Source organism: Phoca vitulina, unplaced genomic scaffold (assembly GCF_004348235.1).
Source record: "Phoca vitulina isolate PV1807 unplaced genomic scaffold, GSC_HSeal_1.0 scaffold1, whole genome shotgun sequence".
Lineage (NCBI taxonomy): Eukaryota > Metazoa > Chordata > Mammalia > Carnivora > Phocidae > Phoca > Phoca vitulina.
Window position 1 is genome coordinate 33,781,785 of NW_022589704.1, and position 16,196 is coordinate 33,797,980.

A 16,196-nucleotide genomic window follows, 5' to 3' on the forward strand; every position below is an offset into this window, starting at 1 on the left:
TTTGCCAGTGTGTCAAACCCATCTCTAGGGAATGTTTGCAACTTCCTTGTAACTGGTGGGCTTAATTGATATAGCTCTGCCCATAACTAACATCTCTTATAGAAACTCTTAAGAAGCCTATATAGATTTTTATAAATTGGGCTAAGAAACCCGTCAATTTTCAAATACTCTGACAGTCTTAGGTTTCTAATGTAGTTTCATTTTTCTCCCTACTATAGATTACAAGGATGTAACTTGACTAGAGGTTGATTCATTCATTCAATAAGTATTGAATACCTGGCATTTGTAAGATATTAAGATACAGGTGGACTTAATTTATTGGAATAAGGATTTATTTTGGTCTATATTGCACTAATTTTAGCAGCTCTGAATACATAACAGAATTATTCCCAATTTATGGTAATACATCTGCATTATTTTCTTGATACTGTAAAACAGCCCTTTTTTTTTTTTTTTTTTTTTTTTTTTTTTTAAAGCCTGGGTAGCTGAGGTCATGATCCTAGAATCCTGGGATCAAATCCTGCATCCAGCTCCCTGCTCACCAGGGAGTCTGCTTCTCCCTCTCCCTCCTCCCCTCCCCCCTGCTCCTGTGTGCGCACTCTCTCTTTCAAATAAATAAATAAAATCTTTTTAAAAAAAGACAAAATCAAACTCAGATTTGGAGTTTTATGGCATATGATATACATAACACAGATCATTCTGCTTCATTGTTAATACAGCCAACTTTGATATCAGATGACTTATTTCTAAAAATAAATTATAAAGCACTTAAGAAAAAATTGGAGACTGAAAAAGAAATTTGGAGGCTTGTTGTTTTTCTTTATTCATTAATCAATATGTGTTTTTACGAAGTGGAGTGGAGATGTAGAATTTCTCAAACCACATACACTCACTGTCCTTCACACTCCTAGTCTCTTGCTAGTAGAGCCCAGAGGTTGGAGGTCCCAGCTTTGGAAAAACATAGTCGTGGGTTTGATTCTGGGCTCTTCCTAGCTTGGGCAAGTTAATTAACCTCTAAGCTTTAGTTTTCTTATCTATAAAATGATGACAATAATAATAATCACATCTTGGGGTTGTTGTGAGAATTAAAAAGGATCATGTGCATAAAGCATTTATTCCAGTACCTAGCACATAGTAAGTGCTCTGTGAGTGTTAGCTATTATTATTAGAAAAGACTGAATTTGGAACAGAATTGAAAATACATTTCTCTATCATGCATTTTTCATTTGAAACACAGAAGGTTCTTGTGTCTTTATTATCAATTGTTTAACATAAACTGATTTTAGAAAACTTCTGTAGTGCTAGTTTCACTTGTTATATTCTACAGTAAAGTCATGAATTTAACAAGGAAGTTTTGGATTGTTTTCATTGTCAAAAGAAGTAGTTTCTGCTCAGGGAAAGTTTCACAGAACAGTGAGGTCTCCTATTAAATTGTTCACATCTAGAAACTGAAGTTTTCTCAGTATACTCTGAGTTGATAGGTCTGGAGGAAAAGACACACTAAGCAAACTCACTGAAGAAGAATCAATATGCCAGGATGTCTGCTCTTAATATACAATAGAACAATCAAGTAAACTGTCTGTTTTGGTTTCCATAGTTACTATATTTTTCCCTTATAGAAAAATCTTCAGGAGAAACCAAGTTAACAAAAGTTGTGTGTGTGTGTTTGCACGCGCGCACCCATGCGTGCTCACATTTAGACTTGGAGGACATCTGAAGCATAAGGAGCAGTACCCTAAGGGAATGGGGAGGAGTGGGCTGAGTAGCAGTAGGCATTCCAAGAGACTCACTAGCTCTTCTACATGTCTAGATATGTAGAAGAGGGCTGAGGCTGGCGGACCAGGTAGCCAGACAGAAGGGCTTGGACTAAGGCCATAGCAACAAGCTTGGAGGACAGGAATAGGTGACTACATGGAAAGCAAGTATTGAGGAGAAGAAAGATGTCTCTTAGATTTTTGGCTCTGCTGATCAGGTGACTTGATAATATTAACTAATTAGTAAAGCAGGAAAAAACATTTCATGGGAGGATATAATTTCAGTTTGGAAAGTGATGAATTTATGGTATTGATTATAAGCTGATACTGAGAGTTCCAGTTTAAAGTCATATGCCAATTTGGGATAAAGGTAGAGACTTGGGAAGTAATTATAATATAATTGGAAATTAAGGCCTTTGAAGTAGATGAGATTCCTTAGGAGAGAAAGGAGAAGGCCCATGATAAAATCCTGAAGAACTGGGGCTACTAGCTATTAATAAGGCAGGTGGTAAAAGAGGGTTCCTAAATGTTCGCAGCGGCCTACTTACTGTGCCCATCGAGCTCACTCTAATTGTCTCCTGAGTGGCAGATAATAGCCATAGCTCAAAAAATTGATCTGTTCTTACTTGGTTCCTGAATTTCATTGGCAAACCAGAATCATCCATTTCATGTCAGTTCTCCCCTTTATCTTGAAGTGCTGGAGTTGTGACAACTGGTTTGGAAAACAATGACTAATATTTAAACCTCAATGTAATTTGAACATCTCTTTGTAGAATTACAGTACTGAAATGGTTATATGTCTAGATATGCAGAATTCTAGAAATCATTCTAGAGGGCTCCTGGATGGTTCAGTCCGTTAAGTGTCTGCCTTCGGCTCAGTCATAATCTCAGGGTCCTGGGATCCAGTCCCACATCAGGCTCTGCTCAGCTTCTCCCTCACTCTCCCTCTGTGTGTGCACTCTCTCTCTCTCTCAAGTAAATAAATAAAATCTTTTTTTAAAAAAGAAATTATTCTAGAAGTATATATGTTTATAAATATGTTTATAATATTCTGTCCTGACCACTCACCCCCATTTTAAGTTACACCCTGTTCCTGGTCATATAAGATTGCACGTCCTGTTGCCACTGATTACTTTGTTGATCTGAAGAGCTGTAGTGCTTACAGTTTTTCTTTTGGCATTTTTTGGAAACTTCTACTTTGGAAGGCTTTTAAGTATTATAAGTTTAAAATAACTGAAGGATTTAGGATTATCTTAAGCCACCAAAAGCAAGTTTACATTTGATTGTTAGAGGGGACAAAAAGAAAGGAAGACATGGGTTTTCTGCCTTTTATTTAATTATTTCTGTTTTTAAAATTTGTATTTACCTATCCTGCTGTGTTAAAGTGGTGTTTCAAGGGGTCTTCTTAGCTATTTTACTTGAAAGTAAGCTCTGAAGAGCAGATTATACAGTAATACTCTTAAGTCTGCCAGCATGATTACATCTGTTCAGTTTCTTAATCTTTTGTGAACTCTTTATAGGTTTTCAGGTGATGATGTCTCTTGATTTAATCTAATACCTAAATTTTACCAGTCAACATTGAAAGAAAATACTTTCTGATTTGTTGGGGAAGGATTTATTTGATTCTAGAAATAGAGTACATATTCTTTTGTGGAATCTGTTGTATAAAATGTCTCTGCTCAAGGTGTTTCCCCCCATTTTTGGTTAAGAGAACAGAAAATCCCAAACTCTGTAATGCCATTTACTCTGCATTACTCACTTTTGAAGACCTATAATGTTTTTTCCTTTTTTTTTTAATCAAAAGGACATAGATTTCTGTTTAAAAAAAAAGATTTTTAAAATATAATAGCTATGGTGATTTTATTAATATCCCAGAATATAAATTCTTGACACCAACTGCTGTTGTGAACAAATATTTTAATATGTCTATAACCCAGATGTCAGCTGAGTGTCCAGACAGACCCTTTAAAACCTAAATGATTGGTTTGAACCTTCAGTTTCGTGTCATGGGGAAACCAAAACCCTCCCTAAGATTTCTGCAAATTGCTGATGTTCTTCTGGCCTCTGAGCTCCTGCCATCTGGATGGGGCTTCTTTCCCTTGCCTTCTCTCTCCCTCTCCAGAGAAAGAAGAAGCAGTTATTTCCCTAATCTCATGCAGAGCAGCTTAGCCTTCCTTTTGGTGCTGCAAGGCCTCACCTTCCACAAGTGGCTTTTCTGTGTATTTTCCCAAACAAAAAGCTCCTAAGAGGAGCTCTGCTGTCGTATGTTAAGATGATGAAGTGTGTACCTTATTAGGCATAATGTAATAATAATAACCCTTTTAGTAAATCTTATTTTTTCCATTTATCAAACTTTCAAATATTTAAGTAACTCATACTAAACTCAGTCTCCACTCTTTAGAAATTCTAAAAAAACCCTATCTTGAAAAGGCTTTTGGGGCGCCTGGGTGGCTCAGTCGTTAAGCGTCTGCCTTCGGCTCAGGTCATGATCCCAGGGTTCTGGGATCGAGCCCGGCATTGGGCTCCCTGCTCCGGGAAGCCTGCTTCTCCCTGTCCCACTCCGCCTGCTTGTGTTCCCTCTCTTGCTGTGTCTCTCTCTGTCAAATAAATAAATAAAATCTTAAAAAAAAAAAAAAGAAAAGGCTTTTGCAATATTAGAATTGAATATACTATATAACATCATGTAGCTCTTTTGCCAGATCATACAGAGAAGAGAGTGCTCTCTTAAAAGGTTATAGGATTCCAGATAGAGTTTAAGTGTCAAGTTGTTCTTTCTCTTGGAGAAATAAATCAACATGATTTTGTGAACGTGAGACTGAAGTGTACCCTTTTGAGGTTTGAGTTTATTTAGTATCTGAGGTATTTTCTATCCCATTTTCTTTGACTAAACTGCCATATGATATCACTAAATTATTTTTGACTGCCAGATAATAATTTGCTTTGTTTTTCATATTTCTAAGCCAATCATGATTTTTTATAGAAACAAGTTTGAAAAAAATGGGTGATAGAAAAAGGCATAAAACTAGGGATGTGTAATTAGTAGGCAATTCTATCTTAAGGATTTTACATCTGTACTATTTCTTCCAATACTTACTATCATCCTGGAATGTCAAGTAAAAGATGGAATTCCTGTCTAGTAGTAGAGTTTTGAAAAGATGACGTTGTTAATACTTATTCAGCTGTTTATTGCATTTTCTGTAAAAGTTTGGTGTCATTGCTGTTTTTTATATTCTGTGGTGCAAAATACCATGATTTGAGGTATAGACCAGAGGTCAACCAACTATAGCCTATGGATTCAGCCAGTTATGCGAGCTAAAAATGGTTTTTACATTGTTAAAGGGTTGAAAAAAACAACAAAGATAATTGGTGATAGAAGCCTTATATGTCTGCAAAGCCTAAAATATTTACTACCTGGCTTTTTACAAAAAAGTTTGCTGACCCATGTTGTGGATTCTTGAGTTTTAAAGTGGATGAATAGGGGCGCCTGGGTGGCTCAGTTAAGCATCCAACTGTTGATTTCAGCTCAAGTCATGATCTCAGCGTCCTGGGATCAAGCCCCAAGTCGGGCTCCATGCTCAGTGGGGAGTCTGCTTGAGGATATTCTCTCTCTTTCTCTCTCTCTCCCCCTCTACCTCTCCCCCACCACACTCACACACATTCTCTCTCTCTAAAATAAATGAATAAATCCTTAAAAAATAAATAAAGTGGATGAATGACCTGTTAATTGTTAGGAAGTCACTGATGGAAACTGTCAGTGCTTATATAATTGTATATTTTGAGTACTGTGTAATTCACATTAAAATAATGGCATAGATTGATAATATGTTGACATGGGAAGATGAATGAGTAGGTTGCTAAACAGCATGTTAACATTATGTCTCCTAGTGAAAGATGGTAAAAGATTACAAGTAGCTTTCATTTGATTCTTCACATTTCTCTACTGCCTGGAATTTTTTTGAATTAATATATTACTTTATAATGAGAAACAAAGGTGTACATATGCATATTTTGTGTGTTGTGTTTGTGTGTTTTGAAGAGAGAGAAACTGAATGGAAATTTCCAGGGTGGCTTATGGCTGATTTTCATCAGATAAGAAAGAAGTTTAAGAAATGTAGCTTATTCACTACTTTTAAATTCTTATCGTCTTTGAACTTAAACATTTTTCCCTTCAAAGTTTTACTAGATAACCAAGCACTTGAAAATGCCACTATTGAGGCCCAATCTCACTTTTTTTTTTTTTAATATTTCCTTAGTTGAAATCTAATTACACTGCTTTAGAGTAGGTAGGTGTAATATATAAAGCAAATGTTTCCTGTTCAGGCACATGTTCAAATTTTAAGAATTGAAGAGACACAAGAATAATTATATGAGAAGCAGTCTGCCAGAAGAACAGTAGGGTTTCCATAGGTTTTTTTTAAATTTCCCTTTTATCCCATACCTTGCTCCAAATTTCCCCCACTTTCCAGCCCACAAGGCAAGCATTTTAATATCCTTATAAATTTAATGCAGAAAAAAATTTAATTTATTGTGTAAATATCATTATGGTAGCTCTCTAATTTTGCTTCTTGCTTTATTCACTCAGCGCTGTATTTCTGGGGCTGTGTTGCTCCATGCATGTATCCACTGCATTCTACCAATCTGCTCTCTAGCAAGTAGGCCCTCACCTTACTATCACTAATAGCAATACAGGAGACAGTCTCCGACATGTCTCTTTATAGGGTGATATGAGAATTTCTTTGAGATAGGTAATTACCACGGGCAAAATTGCTGGATCTTAGGGGACATATATACTTAATTTGACTACATAGTTTCTGTTGGTTCCTTTGAATGGCTATACTCCCATCATGCATTCTCACCATGGGCTTTTTATTTGGGGAAATTTTTGTAAGAGTTTCCCTAACACCAGTAGTTAGTGACAAGAAACGATTACCCTAGGTAAGAATAATTGTTAGAACTCCTGAATTACTGCTAGGTGGCAGTGCCAGGTGAGATATATAGCCATGCTTTTTATAAGAGCATGTGCTTTTTGAGAGTAGAGCTGTTAACAATGTGGGAGGGTAGGAACTGATCTGAATCCTGAATCTTCTATGTCCAGATAACCAGGTATCATGAAATGGTATTGTTTGTATTTTTTTTTAATTAATTAATTTATTTATTTATTTGAGGGGGGGGAGGGGGCAGGGACAGAGGGAGATGGAGAGCGAGAATCTCAAGCAGACTCCCCACTAAGCGCGGAGCCCAAATGATCTTACGACCCTGAGTTCATGACCTGAGCTGAAATCAAGAGTAAGACACTTAACTGAGCTGCCCAGGCACCCTGATATGGTTTGTATTTTATAATTCTACCTCTTTATTTAACTTTTAAATTATATTTAACACATAAATAATGTTTACTGTTCAAGCACTGTTATATATGCTTTATAAATATTAACTCATTTAATCCCCATAACCTAGGAGAAAGGTACTATGATTGTCCCTATTTTATAAATGAGGAAACTGAGGCATAGAGGGATTAAGTTATCTAAGCATAGGTTTCTCAATTTTAGTATTACTAATTAGGGAATATGGAGAACTAAATAAGAATCTGTAAAAAATAAATGAGTTGTATAGTATGTGTTACTTCATAGTCCATTACAAATACAAAGGTGCTATTTAACTTTTGAATACCAATATATGTAATTCATCGTAAGGTCAGATTGGAAAGGGAAACACATCTACTAACGTGTTTAATATTGTTAATATTGTACTTCTAAGATTTGAAAATAAAATCCAGTGATAATGATAACCTTTTATTAGATGCCATAGTTGGTACTCCAGCACATTGGATGTGTGAATTTTCCAGATGGGTAAAATTTATCTTTTGATATTTTCTTTTAAATCCTGTTTTCATAACTTCTTAAAGAGTAGTTATGGAAGTATGATTTAACCTTTTCCTCATAATTGGGATACTATTTTGTTAACGGTCATTGTACTTTGATGAGGATATAAATGTGAAATATGAAACAAAATGGCTTTTGATAATGACTAGACCTTGCTTTCTTGAAAAAGTCTAATATTTTTTTGCTTTTGGATTATTTGCCTAACTTTATAAAAGGTGAAGTAGGGAATGTGCAGCCACAGTTGTATAATGTGGCTGCTCTTCTGTAAAATTGATCATTGACTCACAAGTGGTTCCTTATCTAGAAAACCTTCTTCAGTATTGGCTGTGGTGGTTTTAGTTCTTAGTGATTTGAAGACCGTGATGAATCACAAATACTTATTAGCTGTCACACATTCTTTTGCTACTCACTATTTGTTGAGGAAAGTACAGAGAAACAGTGTCCCTTTCCACTTCAGTAGTTTGGGCCAGATTACTTTGGGCTAGATGAATGTAAATTCATTATCCTTTGCAAACAAGACATCGGGCTGAAATTTTCTTTAGACCTTTAATATTTGGCTTGAAATGAAATGTCAAGCACAAGACATCTAAAATTATTATCTTTAAATGTATAGGACAAAAAGCCCTGTTCTTGCATGGTAGGTTTACTTTCTTATAAATCTTTTTAAATGCAAACTCATCTGCTTAAAATGTATAATTTAGGAACTTTCTGGCTAGGGACAGAGTATGCTCCAGAGCAGATTCAGCTCTGCTGATCATCATCAGATGGTCATTTTCAATTCAGCCATTATTGTTATTTGTAGCATGTTTGTCTTATATATATATAGTTTTGAGGTATTTTATAAATATTACAAACCCCGTTTTGTCCCTAAAAGAAATGCTAGTGATTGATTAATGGACACAAAAGTAGAAATAGTGTAAAAAATTGAAAGTGAGAAAATGACACCTGTTAAATATATGGTTAGACAATAAGAATGATTATGAAGGCCATGAAAAACAACGTACCTGTGCAATTGACAGCCAAAGGTGAAGAAATGTGAATGTTTGAAATGGTTTTGGCAGAGGATCATTGTTAAAGTGGGATGCCTATTTAGTCAAAGATTCAGTTAAAGTTAGGAGTTCAAGAATTTAAAGATTAAGCATGGTGAGTGCAAGTGCTGTTGTGGAAACTTATCAAAAACCACAGATGGCACCATGCGTTCACCGTTTGTCCTTATCTGCAGGTGAAGCTCTGGTGTGGATTCCTTAGCTGCCAGAGGTTCACTCCCTTCTCATGTTGGTAGAGATTGTGGCAGGGAGGGGTTGCCTTCCTCAGCAAATGTTCATTGTAAACAAAACAGGACAGTTTTTAAAAATGCCCAAACTATATAGTTAGGAGGCAATGTGGAGCCCGTAAGCCTAAATCTCACTCATGGTTTTGGACTTTGAAACTCATGGATTTAACAGCCTTTTGGAATCCAATTTGTTTGTAAGTAGAGTTGTCTCCATATATTTCATATTCTGAAACCCTACTGATCTTTTTTTTTAAGGTGTATGTATGTATGTATGTATGTATGTGTTTGAGAGAGAGAGCAAGGAGGAGGGACAGAGGGAGAGAGAACCTCAAGCAGATGCCACGCTGATCACGGAGGCCAGCGGGTTGATCTCATGCCCCTGAGATCATGACCTGAGCGGAAACCAAAAGTTGGACGCTTAACTGACTGTGCCACCCAGATGCCCCAACCCTACTGATCTTTAAATCTAAAAAAGATCACTAAAAAAGAGGGACAAAGTATTTGCTGGGCACAATTCCTTTTTCCTAAGGGTGAACTTTATAACTGCTGGTAGAACAGCTGTGCTGAATATAGCCAATGTAATATACTGGGGCACATTAGTGCAGCTAGACTTGGTGTTGGTATGTGGTCTCTGCCGTTGTGAGCTCTGCTGCTCACTCCTCAGGTTGGATTTTGGTAGTGACACCACCCCCCGCTTTTTTTTCCAACTCTTTTTTTTTTTTAAGATTTTATTTAGGGACACCTGGGTGGCTCAGTCGGTTAAGCATCTGCCTTTGGCTCAGGTCATGATCCCAGGGTCCTGGGATCAAGTCCCACATCGGGCTCCTTGCTCAGCAGGGAGCCTACTTCCCCCTCTGCCTGCCGCTCCCCCTGTTTGTGCTCGCTCGCTCTCTCTGACAAATAAATAAAATCTTTTTAAAAAGTCTTTTATGTTTACTTTAATTCTAGGCTCTGTGCTTCTGTTAAGATGAAGTTTCTCTGAATTGTTTTAGCCTTTTCTATAAGGCTGTTTTGGCCATAATATGCTGTTTTAAGGAAGTAGTTAAGATTTTTTTTTTAAGGCACAGGACCTATATTTTGGTATACACTGTTGACCATTTTGTTTCCATGGCTAGGCTAAACTAAATCATTAGCCATGTTGTTTTCTTCAGCAATATTTGTATCAATGACATGTTTTGGTTGTTCTTTTTAAGTCTTATTCTTGTTTAAATAAGTCACTTGGCTGTTTTACTCTGTTTTCTCCTACGTGTGCATTAATTAGAAAGGCTGGCTTCTTGTTAAATAATGCATGCTTGGTTGATTGAAGAAAAGCAGTGAAGTTGTTCCTGAAAAGAATGAATAAAGATCGAGCATAGAAAACGGTTGGTGCTCAAGGAAGTACTAAGAATATGTTGTACAAACTAGGAAGGGCACTGAAAATGTGCTGTTTGTGCTTGCCAGAGTTTGCCAGAAGTTTCTACTACATTTAGGACTCTGGCTCTGCAAGCTTTCTGTTTTATTCATGCATCGAGAGGTAGAAAGAAAAATGATTAATGGCACTAAACTAACATCACTTGTTACAGGACAGGAAGTAAATGGGATTTCTTATGTTAAGAGAAGATGACCATTTAGTGGTCAAGAGTAGGGTTTACATTGTTCCCAACTTTGTATAAGGCACAATAACAGTAAAGACAATAAAATAGTACTATTTGGTGATGATAGAAATAAAAATTAATATTTGCATAGCATTTACTGTAATCTAAGGCATTGTTCTAAGAGCTTTACATGTATTAACTCTTGTAATGCCCTCTTGTAATAGGTGTTCCTATTATCCTCTCATAACTCACTAATCCCCATAGCAACCAAATAAGTAGACCTCGTTATTAGGCCCGTTTTGCAGATGAAAAAACAAGATTAAGTAATTTGTCCATCCTACAACTAGTAAGTGGTGGAATTGGGACTCAACTATAAGCAGTCTAGCTCCAGTATCCATGTTCTTAACCACTGTAGTAGGCTAACTAATGGCTGCTGAAGACACCCAGATCCTAATCCGCTGGAACCTATGAATATTACCTTCTATGGCATAAGGGATTTTGCAGAAGGGATTTTGAGATGGGGAGATTATCCTGGATTATCTAGTTGGGCCTTAAATGTAATCATAGGTGTCCTTATATGAAGGAGGTAGAGGGTGATTTGTCCGAAGAAGGTTACGTAGCAGTGGAGGCAGAGAGATTTGACGATGCTGTGCTGCTGGCTTTGAAGGTGCAGGCAGGGCCACTGAGCCGAGGAATGCAGAAGCTAGAAGCTAGAAGAGACAAGGAAACGGATTCTTCCCTAGAGCCTTCAGAGGAAGCACAGCCCTGCCAATACCTTGGTTTTGGTCCATTGAAATCACTCCATCCTTTGATGTCCAGAACTGTAAGATAATGAATTGGTGTTGGTTTAAACCACTAAATTTGTGGTAGTTTGTTGCAGCAGCAATAGGAAACTAATATAGCTACTGTGCTATGAGTAAATGTACTAGTTATAGTTAAGGCTTTTATTATAACAGCCCTTCCCCAGAATCCTTGAAGGAATGAGCTTCAGTAGTAATCTCCCTCAGTAGTTTTCTTGCTTTATAAGGCACTTGTCACTTTATTGCTTAGTCCTTTTCTCTTTCTATATGAAGACTATTCAATCTTTAAACTGCATCTATTACATAAACAGGGTAGCTATTCTGAGCTTAGAGTTGGCTGTTGAGCCAGAAATTTAATATTAGGCAGAAGACATCATCTTTTGTTCAGGCCCAAACAGAAGGGGGAAGCTGAAGGGAATGAGCATGTTAGTGTCTACTGTATGTCAAGTACCAAACTAGGAATTTCTATTTTTTATTTAGTTCTCATACCTGACCCTCCCTATAAAGAGTAGTTAATTATCACTCTCACCTTTACAATGAAGAACTGTTAAATAATGTGCCAGAGTCAGAAAACCAGTAAATAAGATGAAAATTCAGGCTTGTCTAATGCCAAGGTGCATACATTGTTTTATACTCAGCATTGCTACTCCACGCTAATCCTACTGAGGAGCTCGGATCTAGACCAAGGCATACCCAAAGGGTTTACTTAGTTCTAAAGAGTCATTGGGAAGAACATAGCATGTGCAGATCATCCCTGACCTGGTGCACACTCTTCATGTTAGGCAGGTTCCTGGATTACCCTGGAGGTCTAGATTCTTCCTGCATGACTCTGAAGATGGACTTAGTTCTATATTCAACTTGGTTTTCTTTATTTTTGTATTTAGAGTTAACACTAAACAATTAACACTACCTCCAAAACTAATTAAAAAGCGATCCTCTAGAGTAAAGATCTAGAGTCCATAGTTGAAACTTACACAGTTTATTTTCTATTTCTGTGTAATACATATAAATATTTAAAAAAAGAAAAAATATGAATGCTAATGTAAATATTAAAGATTAAACCAGCTAGTGGGTAAGTGTCTGGCAGGTAGAATGTCCCAAGGTTATCATTAGATTTTCACAATGTTCTTTGATTAAAATATGGTTAAGAACCATAGTTCTGTTTAAAAACCAGTTTGGACCAGTATGAGAAGCACTTGCTTCTGTTCTCTCCCTTTTCATCCCCTTCCTCCTCCCTCTCTTCTTTCTTCCTTATCTTCCTCTCTCTACTTCTTTCTTCACAAGCAAATTTGTAACTTACTATGTTTTAAAAAATGCTTTCTTAGAAATTGAAATAACTTTAAATACACTTGTAAGGGTAGAAAGTAGAAGTCTGTTCATTACTGAAATTCTTCTAGAGGTAGTGATCTAATTATAAGTATCTAAATATAGGGGGAATTCCCTGTTTAAGAAGTTGATCAAGGAAATCATTGATTTAGACAGATGATTATTTGATGCTTGAATTATTTTACTACTAGATCAGTTGGCAAACTTTTTCTATAAAGGGTCAGATAGTAAATATGTTAGGCTTTGCCTGACTGTAAGTTCTCTATTACAATTACTAAGCTCAGCCATTGTAGCATGAAAACAACCAAATTGACAGTGTATCAACAAATGAGTCCGGCTGTGTTTCAGTAAAACTCTATTTATGACACTGAAATTTGAATTTCATATAATTGTCACATATTATGAAACATTTTAACTGAGATTTTTCCAACTATTTAAAGATATAAAAACTATTCTTAGCTCACAGGTTATACAGGAACAGGTGGCAGGCCAAATTCAGCTTTCAGGCAGTAGTTTGCTGACCATGCACTAGGCCTCTTATACACTACCGTGTTTATTCTTATATTTGTATTGCCATTCTATTTTTAAAAATATACTGCTGGGTTTATAATCTAAAATCGGGGTCTCTGGAGTATTATAATTTAAAAGACTTTGGTAAAGATCATAGGTGACATAAAGACTTATGTAGTAGATGGTTTTGGTTGCCTACTCAAGAATCATCATCTCCTCCCTCACTTCTTTGGTGGCGGAACCCTAGTTGAGATTTTGTTCAAATACCTGGTGGTCATATACTTCAGGGGAGGTTGTTTTCTTCCTCCTCCCAATTTCTGGGTGTGGGGGTGGGCAGATAAATTTTTATTGGTTTCATCCAATTTTAGTTCCATTCCCCTTGCAGTGATTGATTTAAGAATGGCAATTTGGACAATAAGGTACACGGGGAAGAATTCAGTTGCATACAGTAGACTGATCCTGGATATGAAAATGAATTTTTGACAACTGGAGTTAAAGTACCTAAAAAAAATACTTTTGAGTATTAACTTCATTTTGCACGGGCTAGTGCAGATTGCTGTATTGACAGACATATTTCAAGAAAACAGTTACATGTAGAATAGAATTTTTTGAAAGTTTTTATTTATATTCTAGTTAGTTAACATGCAGTGTTATATTAGTTTCAGATGTACAATATAGTGATTCAACACTTCCATACAACGCCCCGTGTTCATTACTAGTGCACTCCTTAATCCCCATCACCTATTTCACACATTCCCCCCACCCCACTTCCCTCTGGTAACCATCAGTTTGTTCTCTATAGTTAAGAGTCTGTTTCTTGGTTTGCCTCTCTCTCCCTCTCTCTCTCTCTCTCTTTTCCCCATTGTTCATTTGTTTTGTTTCTTAAATTCCACATATAAATGAAATCATATGGTATTTGTCTTTCTCTGATGTATTTTGCTTAGCATAATGCTCTAGATCCATCCATGTCATTGCAAATGACAAGATTTCAGTCTTTTTTATGGCTGAGTAATATTACTGTGTGTGTGTGTGTGTGTGTGTGTGTGTGTGTGTACCACATCTTTATCCAACCATCAGTCCATCGATGGACACTTAGGCTGTTTCCATAATTTGGCTATTGTAGATAATGCTGCTACAAACATTGGGGTGCATGTATCCCTTTGAATTAATATTTTTGTATTCTTTGGGTAAATACTTAGTAAGGCGATTGCTGGATCGTAAGATTTTTAACTTTTCAAGGAACCTCCATACTGTTTTCCACAGTGGCCACACCAGTTTGTATTCCCACCAACAGTGCAAGAAAGTTCCTTTCTCTCCACATCCATGCTAACACCTATTGTTTCTTGTGTTGTTGATTTTAGCCATTTTGATAGGTGTGAGGTGATACCTCATTATAATTTTGGTTTGCATTTACCTGATGATGAGTGATGTTGAGCATCCGTTCATGTGTCTACTGGTCATCTGTATGTCTTCTTTGGAAAAATGTCTGTTTATGTCTTCTGCCCACTTTTTAATTGGATTATTTGGGTTTTTTGAGTATTGAGTTTTATAAGTTCTTTATATATTTTGGCTATTAACCCTTTATCAGATATGTCATTTGCAAATATCTTCTCCTATTCCTTAAGTTGCCTTTTAGTATAGAATTTAAAATTTTTTATTAAAATTTTCTGAATTCAAATATAGAAAAATTAAATTTTTGTTATGTCGACATAAAATTATAAACTCCTTTTTTGGGAAGAACTGTTGTTTATTCCATTTTATCTTTTTTCCTTACAAAATGTATTTTTAAAAAAGGCAACCCTATGCCAATAACCACAGAAGTTTTTGAAATTTTACTGGTCCATGTAAACCTGAAAGTTGGTAATGGAAATCCTGGTCTGTACTCAGTAAATTCCATTCTTACCATCTCACTTCCTTACTCCTTGCAGCCTAGCTTTGGGCCCAACTTCTTGGCTGAATTGGTTTCTAGAAGGTTAATATTGATTTTATGGTCCTAGTACCCCCTTTTTTAAACCAAATCTCTCCTTTGCCTTTTCTGTAATGTTTAATTCTGTTGCTCATTTCATCTCTGAAACTCTCTTTCCTAGTATTTACTAAGAATGCTTTTCTGTTCTACCTCAGTGACCATTTTTCAGTCTCTTTTAATGCCTTTATGTTCCTTTCCATTTTGGGGGGTAATGCTTGTAAAACACTGAATGTTTACAATGCCTAAAAATAGTATGCATGAGAATGAATTAGCCACAAATAGAAGCTGCAAGTTGCTAAGTAGAGACTATTTGGTAGAGACGGTCTTTTGATATAAAGCCAGGCTTATAATTAGTATTGAACAGTTTTCCTAACTGATAACAAGTACACACACATATTTAATGCATTACATTCGTTTGTGTACCATTATTAAACCATTTCTTTATGGATATTTTCATTCCAGTTGTGTGTTTATGCTTTAAAAAAATACCATATGGGCATTCTTGTGCCTATATTTTGTCATACTTAATGAGTATATCCATATTATAAATTCCTAGTGGTAGAATTGTTGAATTATGGTGTATGTGCATTTAAAAGTTTGGTAGACATTGCCAAATAGCCTTTCAGAAAGCTTGTACCAGTTTGCACTTTTATCAACATTATGAGTGCTGCTTTTCCAACCTCTCCAACAATGAATATAATAAAACAATGTTTGCTAATCTAATAGGTGAAAAATAATTTCTTTACATTTTGATTTAGTTGTGAAGCTGAGCATCTTTTATATCAGTAGTTTTCAACTGGGAGTGATTTTGCCTACCAGGGGAGATTTGGCAATGTCTGGAGACGTTTTTGGTTTTACAGCTGGGAGAGGGTCTGGGGAGAGTATTTTGCTGGCATACTGCTAAACATCCTGCAATGCACATGACCAGGTATTATCCCCAAATATCAGTAGTGCCAGAGTTGAGAAACTCTATATATTATTCTATATCATCTCCCTTGTTGGTTTTATTATCTGTAAATCTTGAGTTATTTTATTGGTTACTTTAGGGTTTATAGTATACAGCTTTAACTTATCACAGTTTACCTTCAAGAGATATTTTACTATTTCATGTATA

At 36.1% G+C, this 16,196-nt stretch overlaps 1 protein-coding gene across 1 annotated transcript in view; it reads left to right on the forward strand.

Annotated features, from left to right (window-relative positions):
- TRAK2 (trafficking kinesin protein 2) overlaps window positions 1-16,196 on the forward strand; it is a 67,100-nt gene that overhangs the window by 10,583 nt on the left and 40,321 nt on the right. The window lies entirely within an intron of this gene.